Here is a 17,565-nt window from a genome sequence, read left to right on the forward strand (position 1 = left end):
TGTTTATCATTAAAATGTGTACTTACATCTTATGGTATACATTGTATTATAAGTATTAGAACATTGAACATTGTAACATAACCAAGTATTAGAACATTGAACATTGTAACATAACCAAGTATTAGAACATTGAACATGGTAACATCATCAAGTGTTAAAATATTGAACATTGTATTATTACTAAACTTTATAATATTCAATATTGAAGCATTATCAAGTGTGAGAATATTGAACATTGTAGGTAGCATCATCAGATATTACAGTATTGAAAATTCCTGCTGTAATCTTGAGTAATAATACAATTGTTAATATTAAAATTATAAAATACTATTATCACTGTAAAAATGAGGATGCTGCATTTGTCTATGGTGGTTATAAATAGTATTCAGTATTTAGATGTTTCAGTTTTTTGGTGTGGAAATCAGAATGACGACATTTAAAATAAAGATGTTATATTAAGTTCGACTGATATTTGTTTTTTGTTTTTTTGTGCTAAAAAGAAAAATGTTGTTTAAAATAGATAAGTTATATTAGAGTGTGTGTGTTTGAATGATGTTGTTTAAAATAGATAAGTTATATTAGAGTGTGTGTGTTTGAATGATGTTGTTTAAAATAGATAAGTTATATTAGAGTGTGTGTGTTTGAATGATGTTGTTTAAAATAGATAAGTTATATTAGAGTGTGTGTGTTTGAATGATGTTGTTTAAAATAGATAAGTTATATTAGAGTGTGTGTGTTTGAATGATGTTGTTTAAAATAGATAAGTTATATTAGAGTGTGTGTGTTTGAATGATGTTGTTTGAAATAGATAAGTTATATTAGAGTGTGTGTGTTTGAATGATGTTGTTTGAAATAGATAAGTTATATTAGAGTGTGTGTGTTTGAATGATGTTGTTTGAAATAGATAAGTTATATTAGAGTGTGTGTGTTTGAATGATGTTGTTTAAAATAGATAAGTTATATTAGAGTGTGTGTGTTTGAATGATGTTGTTTAAAATAGATAAGTTATATTAGAGTGTGTGTGTTTGAATGATGTTGTTTGAAATAGATAAGTTATATTAGAGTGTGTGTGTTTGAATGATGTTGTTTAAAATAGATAAGTTATATTAGAGTGTGTGTGTTTGAATGATGTTGTTTAAAATAGATAAGTTATATTAGAGTGTGTGTGTTTGAATGATGTTGTTTGAAATAGATAAGTTATATTAGAGTGTGTGTGTTTGAATGATGTTGTTTAAAATAGATAAGTTATATTAGAGTGTGTGTGTTTGAATGATGTTGTTTGAAATAGATAAGTTATATTAGAGTGTGTGTGTTTAAAAGAATGATGTTGTTTGAAATAGATAAGTTATATTAGAGTGTGTGTGTTTGAATGATGTTGTTTGAAATAGATAAGTTATATTAGAGTGTGTGTGTTTGAATGATGTTGTTTAAAATAGATAAGTTATATTAGAGTGTGTGTGTTTGAATGATGTTGTTTAAAATAGATAAGTTATATTAGAGTGTGTGTGTTTGAATGATGTTGTTTAAAATAGATAAGTTATATTAGAGTGTGTGTGTTTGAATGATGTTGTTTAAAATAGATAAGTTATATTAGAGTGTGTGTGTTTGAATGATGTTGTTTAAAATAGATAAGTTATATTAGAGTGTGTGTGTTTGAATGATGTTGTTTAAAATAGATAAGTTATATTAGAAGTGTGTGTTTGAATGATGTTGTTTGAAATAGATAAGTTATATTAGAGTGTGTGTGTTTGAATGATGTTGTTTTGAAATAGATAAGTTATATTAGAGTGTGTGTGTTTGAATGATGTTGTTTAAAATAGATAAGTTATATTAGAGTGTGTGTGTTTGAATGATGTTGTTTAAAATAGATAAGTTATATTAGAGTGTGTGTGTTTGAATGATGTTGTTTAAAATAGATAAGTTATATTAGAGTGTGTGTGTTTGAATGATGTTGTTTTTAAAATAGATAAGTTATATTAGATAAGTGTGTGTGTGTTTGAATGATGTTGTTTGAAATAGATAAGTTATATTAGAGTGTGTGTGTTTGAATGATGTTGTTTAAAATAGATAAGTTATATTAGAGTGTGTGTGTTTGAATGATGTTGTTTAAAATAGATAAGTTATATTAGAGTGTGTGTGTTTGAATGATGTTGTTTAAAATAGATAAGTTATATTAGAGTGTGTGTGTTTGAATGATGTTGTTTGAAATAGATAAGTTATATTAGAGTGTGTGTGTTTGAATGATGTTGTTTAAAATAGATAAGTTATATTAGAGTGTGTGTGTTTGAATGATGTTGTTTGAAATAGATAAGTTATATTAGAGTGTGTGTGTTTGAATGATGTTGTTTGAAATAGATAAGTTATATTAGAGTGTGTGTGTTTGAATGATGTTGTTTAAAATAGATAAGTTATATTAGAGTGTGTGTGTTTGAATGATGTTGTTTAAAATAGATAAGTTATATTAGAGTGTGTGTGTTTGAATGATGTTGTTTAAAATAGATAAGTTATATTAGAGTGTGTGTGTTTGAATGATGTTGTTTAAAATAGATAAGTTATATTAGAGTGTGTGTGTTTGAATGATGTTGTTTAAAATAGATAAGTTATATTAGAGTGTGTGTGTTTGAATGATGTTGTTTTAAAATAGATAAGTTATATTAGAGTGTGTGTGTTTGAATGATGTTGTTTAAAATAGATAAGTTATATTAGAGTGTGTGTGTTTGAATGATGTTGTTTAAAATAGATAAGTTATATTAGAGTGTGTGTGTTTGAATGATGTTGTTTAAAATAGATAAGTTATATTAGAGTGTGTGTGTTTGAATGATGTTGTTTAAAATAGATAAGTTATATTAGAGTGTGTGTGTTTGAATGATGTTGTTTAAAATAGATAAGTTATATTAGAGTGTGTGTGTTTGAATGATGTTGTTTAAAATAGATAAGTTATATTAGAGTGTGTGTGTTTGAATGATGTTGTTTAAAATAGATAAGTTATATTAGAGTGTGTGTGTTTGAATGATGTTGTTTAAAATAGATAAGTTATATTAGAGTGTGTGTGTTTGAATGATGTTGTTTAAAATAGATAAGTTATATTAGAGTGTGTGTGTTTGAATGATATTTGTTTAAAATAGATAAGTTATATTAGAGTGTGTGTGTTTGAATGATGTGTTTTAAAATAGATAAGTTATATTAGAGTGTGTGTGTTTGAATGATGTTGTTTAAAATAGATAAGTTATATTAGAGTGTGTGTGTTTGAATGATGTTGTTTAAAATAGATAAGTTATATTAGAGTGTGTGTGTTTGAATGATATTTGTTTAAAATAGATAAGTTATATTAGAGTGTGTGTGTTTGAATGATGTTTGTTTAAAATAGATAAGTTATATTAGAGTGTGTGTGTTTGAATGATGTTGTTTAAAATAGATAAGTTATATTAGAGTGTGTGTGTTTGAATGATGTTGTTTAAAATAGATAAGTTATATTAGAGTGTGTGTGTTTGAATGATGTTGTTTAAAATAGATAAGTTATATTAGAGTGTGTGTGTTTGAATGATGTTGTTTAAAATAGATAAGTTATATTAGAGTGTGTGTGTTTGAATGATATTTGTTTAAAATAGATAAGTTATATTAGAGTGTGTGTGTTTGAATGATGTTGTTTAAAATAGATAAGTTATATTAGAGTGTGTGTGTTTGAATGATGTTGTTTAAAATAGATAAGTTATATTAGAGTGTGTGTGTTTGAATGATGTTGTTTAAAATAGATAAGTTATATTAGAGTGTGTGTGTTTGAATGATGTTGTTTAAAATAGATAAGTTATATTAGAGTGTGTGTGTTTGAATGATGTTGTTTAAAATAGATAAGTTATATTAGAGTGTGTGTGTTTGAATGATGTTGTTTAAAATAGATAAGTTATATTAGAGTGTGTGTGTTTGAATGATGTTGTTTAAAATAGATAAGTTATATTAGAGTGTGTGTGTTTGAATGATGTTGTTTAAAATAGATAAGTTATATTAGAGTGTGTGTGTTTGAATGATGTTGTTTAAAATAGATAAGTTATATTAGAGTGTGTGTGTTTGAATGATGTTGTTTAAAATAGATAAGTTATATTAGAGTGTGTGTGTTTGAATGATGTTGTTTAAAATAGATAAGTTATATTAGAGTGTGTGTGTTTGAATGATGTTGTTTAAAATAGATAAGTTATATTAGAGTGTGTGTGTTTGAATGATGTTGTTTAAAATAGATAAGTTATATTAGAGTGTGTGTGTTTGAATGATGTTGTTTAAAATAGATAAGTTATATTAGAGTGTGTGTGTTTGAATGATGTTGTTTAAAATAGATAAGTTATATTAGAGTGTGTGTGTTTGAATGATGTTGTTTAAAATAGATAAGTTATATTAGAGTGTGTGTGTTTGAATGATGTTGTTTGAAAAAGATAAGTTATATTAGAGTGTGTGTGTTTGAATGATGTTGTTTAAAATAGATAAGTTATATTAGAGTGTGTGTGTTTGAATGATGTTGTTTGAAATAGATAAGTTATATTAGAGTGTGTGTGTTTGAATGATGTTGTTTAAAATAGATAAGTTATATTAGAGTGTGTGTGTTTGAATGATGTTGTTTAAAATAGATAAGTTATATTAGAGTGTGTGTGTTTGAATGATGTTGTTTAAAATAGATAAGTTATATTAGAGTGTGTGTGTTTGAATGATGTTGTTTGAAATAGATAAGTTATATTAGAGTGTGTGTGTTTGAATGATGTTGTTTAAAATAGATAAGTTATATTAGAGTGTGTGTGTTTGAATGATGTTGTTTAAAATAGATAAGTTATATTAGAGTGTGTGTGTTTGAATGATGTTGTTTAAAATAGATAAGTTATATTAGAGTGTGTGTGTTTGAATGATGTTGTTTAAAATAGATAAGTTATATTAGAGTGTGTGTGTTTGAATGATGTTGTTTAAAATAGATAAGTTATATTAGAGTGTGTGTGTTTGAATGATGTTTGTTTAAAATAGATAAGTTATATTAGAGTGTGTGTGTTTGAATGATGTTGTTTAAAATAGATAAGTTATATTAGAGTGTGTGTGTTTGAATGATGTTGTTTAAAATAGATAAGTTATATTAGAGTGTGTGTGTTTGAATGATGTTGTTTGAAATAGATAAGTTATATTAGAGTGTGTGTGTTTGAATGATGTTGTTTGAAATAGATAAGTTATATTAGAGTGTGTGTGTTTGAATGATGTTGTTTAAAATAGATAAGTTATATTAGAGTGTGTGTGTTTGAATGATGTTGTTTAAAATAGATAAGTTATATTAGAGTGTGTGTGTTTGAATGATGTTGTTTAAAATAGATAAGTTATATTAGAGTGTGTGTGTTTGAATGATGTTGTTTAAAATAGATAAGTTATATTAGAGTGTGTGTGTTTGAATGATGTTGTTTAAAATAGATAAGTTATATTAGAGTGTGTGTGTTTGAATGATGTTGTTTAAAATAGATAAGTTATATTAGAGTGTGTGTGTTTGAATGATGTTGTTTAAAATAGATAAGTTATATTAGAGTGTGTGTGTTTGAATGATGTTGTTTAAAATAGATAAGTTATATTAGAGTGTGTGTGTTTGAATGATGTTGTTTAAAATAGATAAGTTATATTAGAGTGTGTGTGTTTGAATGATGTTGTTTAAAATAGATAAGTTATATTAGAGTGTGTGTGTTTGAATGATGTTGTTTAAAATAGATAAGTTATATTAGAGTGTGTGTGTTTGAATGATGTTGTTTAAAATAGATAAGTTATATTAGAGTGTGTGTGTTTGAATGATGTTGTTTAAAATAGATAAGTTATATTAGAGTGTGTGTGTTTGAATGATGTTGTTTAAAATAGATAAGTTATATTAGAGTGTGTGTGTTTGAATGATGTTGTTTAAAATAGATAAGTTATATTAGAGTGTGTGTGTTTGAATGATGTTGTTTAAAATAGATAAGTTATATTAGAGTGTGTGTGTTTGAATGATGTTGTTTGAAATAGATAAGTTATATTAGAGTGTGTGTGTTTGAATGATGTTGTTTAAAATAGATAAGTTATATTAGAGTGTGTGTGTTTGAATGATGTTGTTTAAAATAGATAAGTTATATTAGAGTGTGTGTGTTTGAATGATGTTGTTTAAAATAGATAAGTTATATTAGAGTGTGTGTGTTTGAATGATGTTGTTTAAAATAGATAAGTTATATTAGAGTGTGTGTGTTTGAATGATGTTGTTTAAAATAGATAAGTTATATTAGAGTGTGTGTGTTTGAATGATGTTGTTTAAAATAGATAAGTTATATTAGAGTGTGTGTGTTTGAATGATGTTGTTTAAAATAGATAAGTTATATTAGAGTGTGTGTGTTTGAATGATGTTGTTTAAAATAGATAAGTTATATTAGAGTGTGTGTGTTTGAATGATGTTGTTTTAAAATAGATAAGTTATATTAGAGTGTGTGTGTTTGAATGATGTTGTTTAAAATAGATAAGTTATATTAGAGTGTGTGTGTTTGAATGATGTTGTTTAAAATAGATAAGTTATATTAGAGTGTGTGTGTTTGAATGATGTTGTTTAAAATAGATAAGTTATATTAGAGTGTGTGTGTTTGAATGATGTTGTTTGAAATAGATAAGTTATATTAGAGTGTGTGTGTTTGAATGATGTTGTTTAAAATAGATAAGTTATATTAGAGTGTGTGTGTTTGAATGATGTTGTTTAAAATAGATAAGTTATATTAGAGTGTGTGTGTTTGAATGATGTTGTTTAAAATAGATAAGTTATATTAGAGTGTGTGTGTTTGAATGATGTTGTTTAAAATAGATAAGTTATATTAGAGTGTGTGTGTTTGAATGATGTGTGTTTGAAATAAAATAGATAAGTTATATTAGAGTGTGTGTGTTTGAATGATGTTGTTTAAAATAGATAAGTTATATTAGAGTGTGTGTGTTTGAATGATGTTGTTTAAAATAGATAAGTTATATTAGAGTGTGTGTGTTTGAATGATGTTGTTTAAAATAGATAAGTTATATTAGAGTGTGTGTGTTTGAATGATGTTGTTTGAAATAGATAAGTTATATTAGAGTGTGTGTGTTTGAATGATGTTGTTTAAAATAGATAAGTTATATTAGAGTGTGTGTGTTTGAATGATGTTGTTTAAAATAGATAAGTTATATTAGAGTGTGTGTGTTTGAATGATGTTGTTTAAAATAGATAAGTTATATTAGAGTGTGTGTGTTTGAATGATGTTGTTTGAAATAGATAAGTTATATTAGAGTGTGTGTGTTTGAATGATGTTGTTTAAAATAGATAAGTTATATTAGAGTGTGTGTGTTTGAATGATGTTGTTTAAAATAGATAAGTTATATTAGAGTGTGTGTGTTTGAATGATGTTGTTTAAAATAGATAAGTTATATTAGAGTGTGTGTGTTTGAATGATGTTGTTTAAAATAGATAAGTTATATTAGAGTGTGTGTGTTTGAATGATGTTGTTTAAAATAGATAAGTTATATTAGAGTGTGTGTGTTTGAATGATGTTGTTTAAAATAGATAAGTTATATTAGAGTGTGTGTGTTTGAATGATGTTGTTTAAAATAGATAAGTTATATTAGAGTGTGTGTGTTTGAATGATGTGTTTTAAAATAGATAAGTTATATTAGAGTGTGTGTGTTTGAATGATGTTGTTTAAAATAGATAAGTTATATTAGAGTGTGTGTGTTTGAATGATGTTGTTTAAAATAGATAAGTTATATTAGAGTGTGTGTGTTTGAATGATGTTGTTTAAAATAGATAAGTTATATTAGAGTGTGTGTGTTTGAATGATGTTGTTTAAAATAGATAAGTTATATTAGAGTGTGTGTGTTTGAATGATGTTGTTTAAAATAGATAAGTTATATTAGAGTGTGTGTGTTTGAATGATGTTGTTTAAAATAGATAAGTTATATTAGAGTGTGTGTGTTTGAATGATGTTGTTTAAAATAGATAAGTTATATTAGAGTGTGTGTGTTTGAATGATGTTGTTTAAAATAGATAAGTTATATTAGAGTGTGTGTGTTTGAATGATGTTGTTTAAAATAGATAAGTTATATTAGAGTGTGTGTGTTTGAATGATGTTGTTTAAAATAGATAAGTTATATTAGAGTGTGTGTGTTTGAATGATGTTGTTTAAAATAGATAAGTTATATTAGAGTGTGTGTGTTTGAATGATGTTGTTTAAAATAGATAAGTTATATTAGAGTGTGTGTGTTTGAATGATGTTGTTTAAAATAGATAAGTTATATTAGAGTGTGTGTGTTTGAATGATATTTGTTTAAAATAGATAAGTTATATTAGAGTGTGTGTGTTTGAATGATGTTGTTTGAAATAGATAAGTTATATTAGAGTGTGTGTGTTTGAATGATGTTGTTTAAAATAGATAAGTTATATTAGAGTGTGTGTGTTTGAATGATGTTGTTTAAAATAGATAAGTTATATTAGAGTGTGTGTGTTTGAATGATGTTGTTTAAAATAGATAAGTTATATTAGAGTGTGTGTGTTTGAATGATGTTGTTTAAAATAGATAAGTTATATTAGAGTGTGTGTGTTTGAATGATGTTGTTTAAAATAGATAAGTTATATTAGAGTGTGTGTGTTTGAATGATGTTGTTTGAAATAGATAAGTTATATTAGAGTGTGTGTGTTTGAATGATGTTGTTTAAAATAGATAAGTTATATTAGAGTGTGTGTGTTTGAATGATGTTGTTTAAAATAGATAAGTTATATTAGAGTGTGTGTGTTTGAATGATGTTGTTTAAAATAGATAAGTTATATTAGAGTGTGTGTGTTTGAATGATGTTGTTTAAAATAGATAAGTTATATTAGAGTGTGTGTGTTTGAATGATGTTGTTTAAAATAGATAAGTTATATTAGAGTGTGTGTGTTTGAATGATGTTGTTTAAAATAGATAAGTTATATTAGAGTGTGTGTGTTTGAATGATGTTGTTTAAAATAGATAAGTTATATTAGAGTGTGTGTGTTTGAATGATGTTGTTTAAAATAGATAAGTTATATTAGAGTGTGTGTGTTTGAATGATGTTGTTTAAAATAGATAAGTTATATTAGAGTGTGTGTGTTTGAATGATGTTGTTTAAAATAGATAAGTTATATTAGAGTGTGTGTGTTTGAATGATGTTGTTTAAAATAGATAAGTTATATTAGAGTGTGTGTGTTTTGAATGATGTTGTTTAAAATAGATAAGTTATATTAGAGTGTGTGTGTTTGAATGATGTTGTTTGAAATAGATAAGTTATATTAGAGTGTGTGTGTTTGAATGATGTTGTTTAAAATAGATAAGTTATATTAGAGTGTGTGTGTTTGAATGATGTTGTTTAAAATAGATAAGTTATATTAGAGTGTGTGTGTTTGAATGATGTTGTTTAAAATAGATAAGTTATATTAGAGTGTGTGTGTTTGAATGATGTTGTTTGAAATAGATAAGTTATATTAGAGTGTGTGTGTTTGAATGATGTTGTTTAAAATAGATAAGTTATATTAGAGTGTGTGTGTTTGAATGATGTTGTTTAAAATAGATAAGTTATATTAGAGTGTGTGTGTTTGAATGATGTTGTTTAAAATAGATAAGTTATATTAGAGTGTGTGTGTTTGAATGATGTTGTTTAAAATAGATAAGTTATATTAGAGTGTGTGTGTTTGAATGATGTTGTTTAAAATAGATAAGTTATATTAGAGTGTGTGTGTTTGAATGATGTTGTTTAAAATAGATAAGTTATATTAGAGTGTGTGTGTTTGAATGATGTTGTTTAAAATAGATAAGTTATATTAGAGTGTGTGTGTTTGAATGATGTTGTTTAAAATAGATAAGTTATATTAGAGTGTGTGTGTTTGAATGATGTTGTTTAAAATAGATAAGTTATATTAGAGTGTGTGTGTTTGAATGATGTTGTTTGAAATAGATAAGTTATATTAGAGTGTGTGTGTTTGAATGATGTTGTTTAAAATAGATAAGTTATATTAGAGTGTGTGTGTTTGAATGATGTTGTTTAAAATAGATAAGTTATATTAGAGTGTGTGTGTTTGAATGATGTTGTTTAAAATAGATAAGTTATATTAGAGTGTGTGTGTTTGAATGATGTTGTTTAAAATAGATAAGTTATATTAGAGTGTGTGTGTTTGAATGATGTTGTTTAAAATAGATAAGTTATATTAGAGTGTGTGTGTTTGAATGATGTTGTTTAAAATAGATAAGTTATATTAGAGTGTGTGTGTTTGAATGATGTTGTTTAAAATAGATAAGTTATATTAGAGTGTGTGTGTTTGAATGATGTTGTTTGAAATAGATAAGTTATATTAGAGTGTGTGTGTTTGAATGATGTTGTTTAAAATAGATAAGTTATATTAGAGTGTGTGTGTTTGAATGATGTTGTTTGAAATAGATAAGTTATATTAGAGTGTGTGTGTTTGAATGATGTTGTTTAAAATAGATAAGTTATATTAGAGTGTGTGTGTTTGAATGATGTTGTTTAAAATAGATAAGTTATATTAGAGTGTGTGTGTTTGAATGATGTTGTTTAAAATAGATAAGTTATATTAGAGTGTGTGTGTTTGAATGATGTTGTTTAAAATAGATAAGTTATATTAGAGTGTGTGTGTTTGAATGATGTTGTTTAAAATAGATAAGTTATATTAGAGTGTGTGTGTTTGAATGATGTTGTTTAAAATAGATAAGTTATATTAGAGTGTGTGTGTTTGAATGATGTTGTTTAAAATAGATAAGTTATATTAGAGTGTGTGTGTTTGAATGATGTTGTTTAAAATAGATAAGTTATATTAGAGTGTGTGTGTTTTGAATGATTTGTTTAAAATAGATAAGTTATATTAGAGTGTGTGTGTTTGAATGATGTTGTTTAAAATAGATAAGTTATATTAGAGTGTGTGTGTTTGAATGATGTTGTTTAAAATAGATAAGTTATATTAGAGTGTGTGTGTTTGAATGATGTTGTTTGAAATAGATAAGTTATATTAGAGTGTGTGTGTTTGAATGATGTTGTTTAAAATAGATAAGTTATATTAGAGTGTGTGTGTTTGAATGATGTTGTTTAAAATAGATAAGTTATATTAGAGTGTGTGTGTTTGAATGATGTTGTTTAAAATAGATAAGTTATATTAGAGAGTGTGTGTGTTTGAATGATGTTGTTTAAAATAGATAAGTTATATTAGAGTGTGTGTGTTTGAATGATGTTGTTTAAAATAGATAAGTTATATTAGAGAGTGTGTGTGTTTGAATGATGTTGTTTAAAATAGATAAGTTATATTAGAGTGTGTGTGTTTGAATGATGTTGTTTAAAATAGATAAGTTATATTAGAGTGTGTGTGTTTGAATGATGTTGTTTAAAATAGATAAGTTATATTAGAGTGTGTGTGTTTGAATGATGTTGTTTAAAATAGATAAGTTATATTAGAGTGTGTGTGTTTGAATGATGTTGTTTAAAATAGATAAGTTATATTAGAGTGTGTGTGTTTGAATGATGTTGTTTAAAATAGATAAGTTATATTAGAGTGTGTGTGTTTGAATGATGTTGTTTAAAATAGATAAGTTATATTAGAGTGTGTGTGTTTGAATGATGTTGTTTAAAATAGATAAGTTATATTAGAGTGTGTGTGTTTGAATGATGTTGTTTAAAATAGATAAGTTATATTAGAGTGTGTGTGTTTGAATGATGTTGTTTAAAATAGATAAGTTATATTAGAGTGTGTGTGTTTGAATGATGTTGTTTAAAATAGATAAGTTATATTAGAGTGTGTGTGTTTGAATGATGTTGTTTAAAATAGATAAGTTATATTAGAGTGTGTGTGTTTGAATGATGTGTTTTAAAATAGATAAGTTATATTAGAGTGTGTGTGTTTGAATGATGTTGTTTAAAATAGATAAGTTATATTAGAGTGTGTGTGTTTGAATGATGTTGTTTAAAATAGATAAGTTATATTAGAGTGTGTGTGTGTTTGAATGATGTTGTTTAAAATAGATAAGTTATATTAGAGTGTGTGTGTTTGAATGATGTTGTTTAAAATAGATAAGTTATATTAGAGTGTGTGTGTTTGAATGATGTTGTTTTAAAATAGATAAGTTATATTAGAGTGTGTGTGTTTGAATGATGTTGTTTAAAATAGATAAGTTATATTAGAGTGTGTGTGTTTGAATGATGTTGTTTAAAATAGATAAGTTATATTAGAGTGTGTGTGTTTGAATGATGTTGTTTAAAATAGATAAGTTATATTAGAGAGTGTGTGTTTGTTTTGAATGATGTTGTTTAAAATAGATAAGTTATATTAGAGTGTGTGTGTTTGAATGATGTTGTTTAAATAGATAAGTTATATTAGAGTGTGTGTGTTTGAATGATGTTGTTTGAAATAGATAAGTTATATTAGAGTGTGTGTGTTTGAATGATGTTGTTTAAAATAGATAAGTTATATTAGAGTGTGTGTGTTTGAATGATATTTGTTTAAAATAGATAAGTTATATTAGAGTGTGTGTGTTTGAATGATGTTGTTTAAAATAGATAAGTTATATTAGAGTGTGTGTGTTTGAATGATGTTGTTTAAAATAGATAAGTTATATTAGAGTGTGTGTGTTTGAATGATGTTGTTTAAAATAGATAAGTTATATTAGAGTGTGTGTGTGTTTGAATGATGTTGTTTAAAATAGATAAGTTATATTAGAGTGTGTGTGTTTGAATGATGTTGTTTAAAATAGATAAGTTATATTAGAGTGTGTGTGTTTGAATGATGTTGTTTAAAATAGATAAGTTATATTAGAGTGTGTGTGTTTGAATGATGTTTTTTAAAATAGATAAGTTATATTAGAGTGTGTGTGTTTGAATGATGTTGTTTAAAATAGATAAGTTATATTAGAGTGTGTGTGTTTGAATGATGTTGTTTAAAATAGATAAGTTATATTAGAGTGTGTGTGTTTGAATGATGTTGTTTAAAATAGATAAGTTATATTAGAGTGTGTGTGTTTGAATGATGTTGTTTAAAATAGATAAGTTATATTAGAGTGTGTGTGTTTGAATGATGTTGTTTGAAATAGATAAGTTATATTAGAGTGTGTGTGTTTGAATGATGTTGTTTAAAATAGATAAGTTATATTAGAGTGTGTGTGTTTGAATGATGTTGTTTAAAATAGATAAGTTATATTAGAGTGTGTGTGTTTGAATGATGTTGTTTGAAATAGATAAGTTATATTAGAGTGTGTGTGTTTGAATGATGTTGTTTGAAATAGATAAGTTATATTAGAGTGTGTGTGTTTGAATGATGTTGTTTAAAATAGATAAGTTATATTAGAGTGTGTGTGTTTGAATGATGTTGTTTAAAATAGATAAGTTATATTAGAGTGTGTGTGTTTTTGAATGATATTTGTTTAAAATAGATAAGTTATATTAGAGTGTGTGTGTTTGAATGATGTTGTTTGAAATAGATAAGTTATATTAGAGTGTGTGTGTTTGAATGATGTTGTTTAAAATAGATAAGTTATATTAGAGTGTGTGTGTTTGAATGATGTTGTTTAAAATAGATAAGTTATATTAGAGTGTGTGTGTTTGAATGATATTTGTTTAAAATAGATAAGTTATATTAGAGTGTGTGTGTTTGAATGATGTTGTTTAAAATAGATAAGTTATATTAGAGTGTGTGTGTTTGAATGATGTTGTTTGAAATAGATAAGTTATATTAGAGTGTGTGTGTTTGAATGATGTTGTTTAAAATAGATAAGTTATATTAGAGTGTGTGTGTTTGAATGATGTTGTTTAAAATAGATAAGTTATATTAGAGTGTGTGTGTTTGAATGATGTTGTTTAAAATAGATAAGTTATATTAGAGTGTGTGTGTTTGAATGATGTTGTTTGAAATAGATAAGTTATATTAGAGTGTGTGTGTTTGAATGATGTTGTTTGAAATAGATAAGTTATATTAGAGTGTGTGTGTGTTTGAATGATGTTGTTTGAAATAGATAAGTTATATTAGAGTGTGTGTGTTTGAATGATGTTGTTTAAAATAGATAAGTTATATTAGAGTGTGTGTGTTTGAATGATGTTGTTTAAAATAGATAAGTTATATTAGAGTGTGTGTGTTTGAATGATGTTGTTTGAAATAGATAAGTTATATTAGAGTGTGTGTGTTTGAATGATGTTGTTTAAAATAGATAAGTTATATTAGAGTGTATGTGTGTTTGAATGATGTTGTTTGAAAAAATAGATAAGTTATATTAGAGTGTGTGTGTTTGAATGATGTTGTTTGAAATAGATAAGTTATATTAGAGTGTGTGTGTTTGAATGATGTTGTTTAAAATAGATAAGTTATATTAGAGTGTGTGTGTTTGAATGATGTTGTTTAAAATAGATAAGTTATATTAGAGTGTGTGTGTTTGAATGATGTTGTTTAAAATAGATAAGTTATATTAGAGTGTGTGTGTTTGAATGATGTTGTTTAAAATAGATAAGTTATATTAGAGTGTGTGTGTGTGTTTGAATGATGTTGTTTAAAATAGATAAGTTATATTAGAGTGTGTGTGTTTGAATGATGTTGTTTAAAATAGATAAGTTATATTAGAGTGTGTGTGTTTGAATGATGTTGTTTTAAAATAGATAAGTTATATTAGAGTGAATGATGTTGTTTGAAATAGATAAGTTATATTAGAGTGTGTGTGTTTGAATGATGTTGTTTTAAAATAGATAAGTTATATTAGAGTGTGTGTGTTTGAATGATATGTTGTTTTAAAATAGATAAGTTATATTAGAGTGTGTGTGTTTGAATGATGTTGTTTAAAATAGATAAGTTATATTAGAGTGTGTGTGTTTGAATGATGTTGTTTAAAATAGATAAGTTATATTAGAGTGTGTGTGTTTGAATGATGTTGTTTGAAATAGATAAGTTATATTAGAGTGTGTGTGTTTGAATGATGTTGTTTGAAATAGATAAGTTATATTAGAGTGTGTGTGTTTGAATGATGTTGTTTGAAATAGATAAGTTATATTAGAGTGTGTGTGTTTGAATGATATTTGTTTAAAATAGATAAGTTATATTAGAGTGTGTGTGTTTGAATGATGTTGTTTAAAATAGATAAGTTATATTAGAGTGTGTGTGTTTGAATGATGTTGTTTGAAATAGATAAGTTATATTAGAGTGTGTGTGTTTGAATGATGTGTTTTAAAATAGATAAGTTATATTAGAGTGTGTGTGTTTGAATGATGTTGTTTAAAATAGATAAGTTATATTAGAGTGTGTGTGTTTGAATGATGTTGTTTGAAATAGATAAGTTATATTAGAGTGTGTGTGTTTGAATGATGTTGTTTAAAATAGATAAGTTATATTAGAGTGTGTGTGTGTTTGAATGATGTTGTTTGAAAATAGATAAGTTATATTAGAGTGTGTGTGTTTGAATGATGTTGTTTTGAAATAGATAAGTTATATTAGAGTGTGTGTGTTTGAATGATGTTGTTTAAAATAGATAAGTTATATTAGAGTGTGTGTGTTTGAATGATGTTGTTTGAAATAGATAAGTTATATTAGAGTGTGTGTGTTTGAATGATGTTGTTTGAAATAGATAAGTTATATTAGAGTGTGTGTGTTTGAATGATGTTGTTTAAAATAGATAAGTTATATTAGAGTGTGTGTGTTTGAATGATGTTGTTTAAAATAGATAAGTTATATTAGAGTGTGTGTGTTTGAATGATGTTGTTTAAAATAGATAAGTTATATTAGAGAGTGTGTGTTTTTGAATGATGTTGTTTTAAAATAGATAAGTTATATTAGAGTGTGTGTGTTTGAATGATGTTGTTTAAAATAGATAAGTTATATTAGAGTGTGTGTGTTTGAATGATGTTGTTTAAAATAGATAAGTTATATTAGAGTGTGTGTGTTTGAATGATGTTGTTTAAAATAGATAAGTTATATTAGAGTGTGTGTGTTTGAATGATGTTGTTTAAAATAGATAAGTTATATTAGAGTGTGTGTGTTTGAATGATGTTGTTTAAAATAGATAAGTTATATTAGAGTGTGTGTGTTTGAATGATGTTGTTTAAAATAGATAAGTTATATTAGAGTGTGTGTGTTTGAATGATGTTTGTTTAAAATAGATAAGTTATATTAGAGTGTGTGTGTTTGAATGATGTTGTTTTAAAATAGATAAGTTATATTAGAGTGTGTGTGTTTGAATGATGTTGTTTAAAATAGATAAGTTATATTAGAGTGTGTGTGTTTGAATGATATTTGTTTAAAATAGATAAGTTATATTAGAGTGTGTGTGTTTGAATGATGTTGTTTAAAATAGATAAGTTATATTAGAGTGTGTGTGTTTGAATGATGTTGTTTGAAATAGATAAGTTATATTAGAGTGTGTGTGTTTGAATGATGTTGTTTAAAATAGATAAGTTATATTAGAGTGTGTGTGTTTGAATGATGTTGTTTAAAATAGATAAGTTATATTAGAGTGTGTGTGTTTGAATGATGTTGTTTAAAATAGATAAGTTATATTAGAGTGTGTGTGTTTGAATGATATTTGTTTAAAATAGATAAGTTATATTAGAGTGTGTGTGTTTGAATGATGTTTTGTTTAAAATAGATAAGTTATATTAGAGTGTGTGTGTTTGAATGATGTTGTTTAAAATAGATAAGTTATATTAGAAGTGTGTGTTTGAATGATGTTGTTTAAAATAGATAAGTTATATTAGAGTGTGTGTGTTTGAATGATGTTGTTTAAAATAGATAAGTTATATTAGAGTGTGTGTGTTTGAATGATGTTGTTTAAAATAGATAAGTTATATTAGAGAGTGTGTGTTTGAATGATGTTGTTTAAAATAGATAAGTTATATTAGAGTGTGTGTGTTTGAATGATGTTGTTTAAAAATAGATAAGTTATATTAGAGTGTGTGTGTTTGAATGATGTTGTTTAAAATAGATAAGTTATATTAGAGTGTGTGTGTTTGAATGATGTTGTTTAAAATAGATAAGTTATATTAGAGTGTGTGTGTTTGAATGATGTTGTTTAAAATAGATAAGTTATATTAGAGTGTGTGTGTTTGAATGATGTTGTTTTAAAATAGATAAGTTATATTAGAGTGTGTGTGTTTGAATGATGTTGTTTAAAATAGATAAGTTATATTAGAGTGTGTGTGTTTGAATGATGTTGTTTGAAATAGATAAGTTATATTAGAGTGTGTGTGTGTTTGAATGATGTTGTTTAAAATAGATAAGTTATATTAGAGTGTGTGTGTTTGAATGATGTTGTTTAAAATAGATAAGTTATATTAGAGTGTGTGTGTTTGAATGATGTTGTTTTAAAATAGATAAGTTATATTAGAGTGTGTGTGTTTGAATGATGTTGTTTAAAATAGATAAGTTATATTAGAGTGTGTGTGTTTGAATGATGTTGTTTTAAAATAGATAAGTTATATTAGAGTGTGTGTTTGAATGATGTTGTTTAAAATAGATAAGTTATATTAGAGTGTGTGTGTTTGAATGATGTTGTTTAAAATAGATAAGTTATATTAGAGTGTGTGTGTTTGAATGAT

General features: G+C 25.2%; 1 protein-coding gene across 1 annotated transcript in view; it reads left to right on the forward strand.

Moving 5' to 3' along the window:
- LOC143240532 (uncharacterized) overlaps positions 1 to 17,565 on the forward strand; it is a 154,925-nt gene that overhangs the window by 113,156 nt on the left and 24,204 nt on the right. The window lies entirely within an intron of this gene.

The sequence above is a fragment of the Tachypleus tridentatus genome, chromosome 13 (assembly GCF_004210375.1).
Source record: "Tachypleus tridentatus isolate NWPU-2018 chromosome 13, ASM421037v1, whole genome shotgun sequence".
Taxonomy (NCBI): domain Eukaryota; kingdom Metazoa; phylum Arthropoda; class Merostomata; order Xiphosura; family Limulidae; genus Tachypleus; species Tachypleus tridentatus.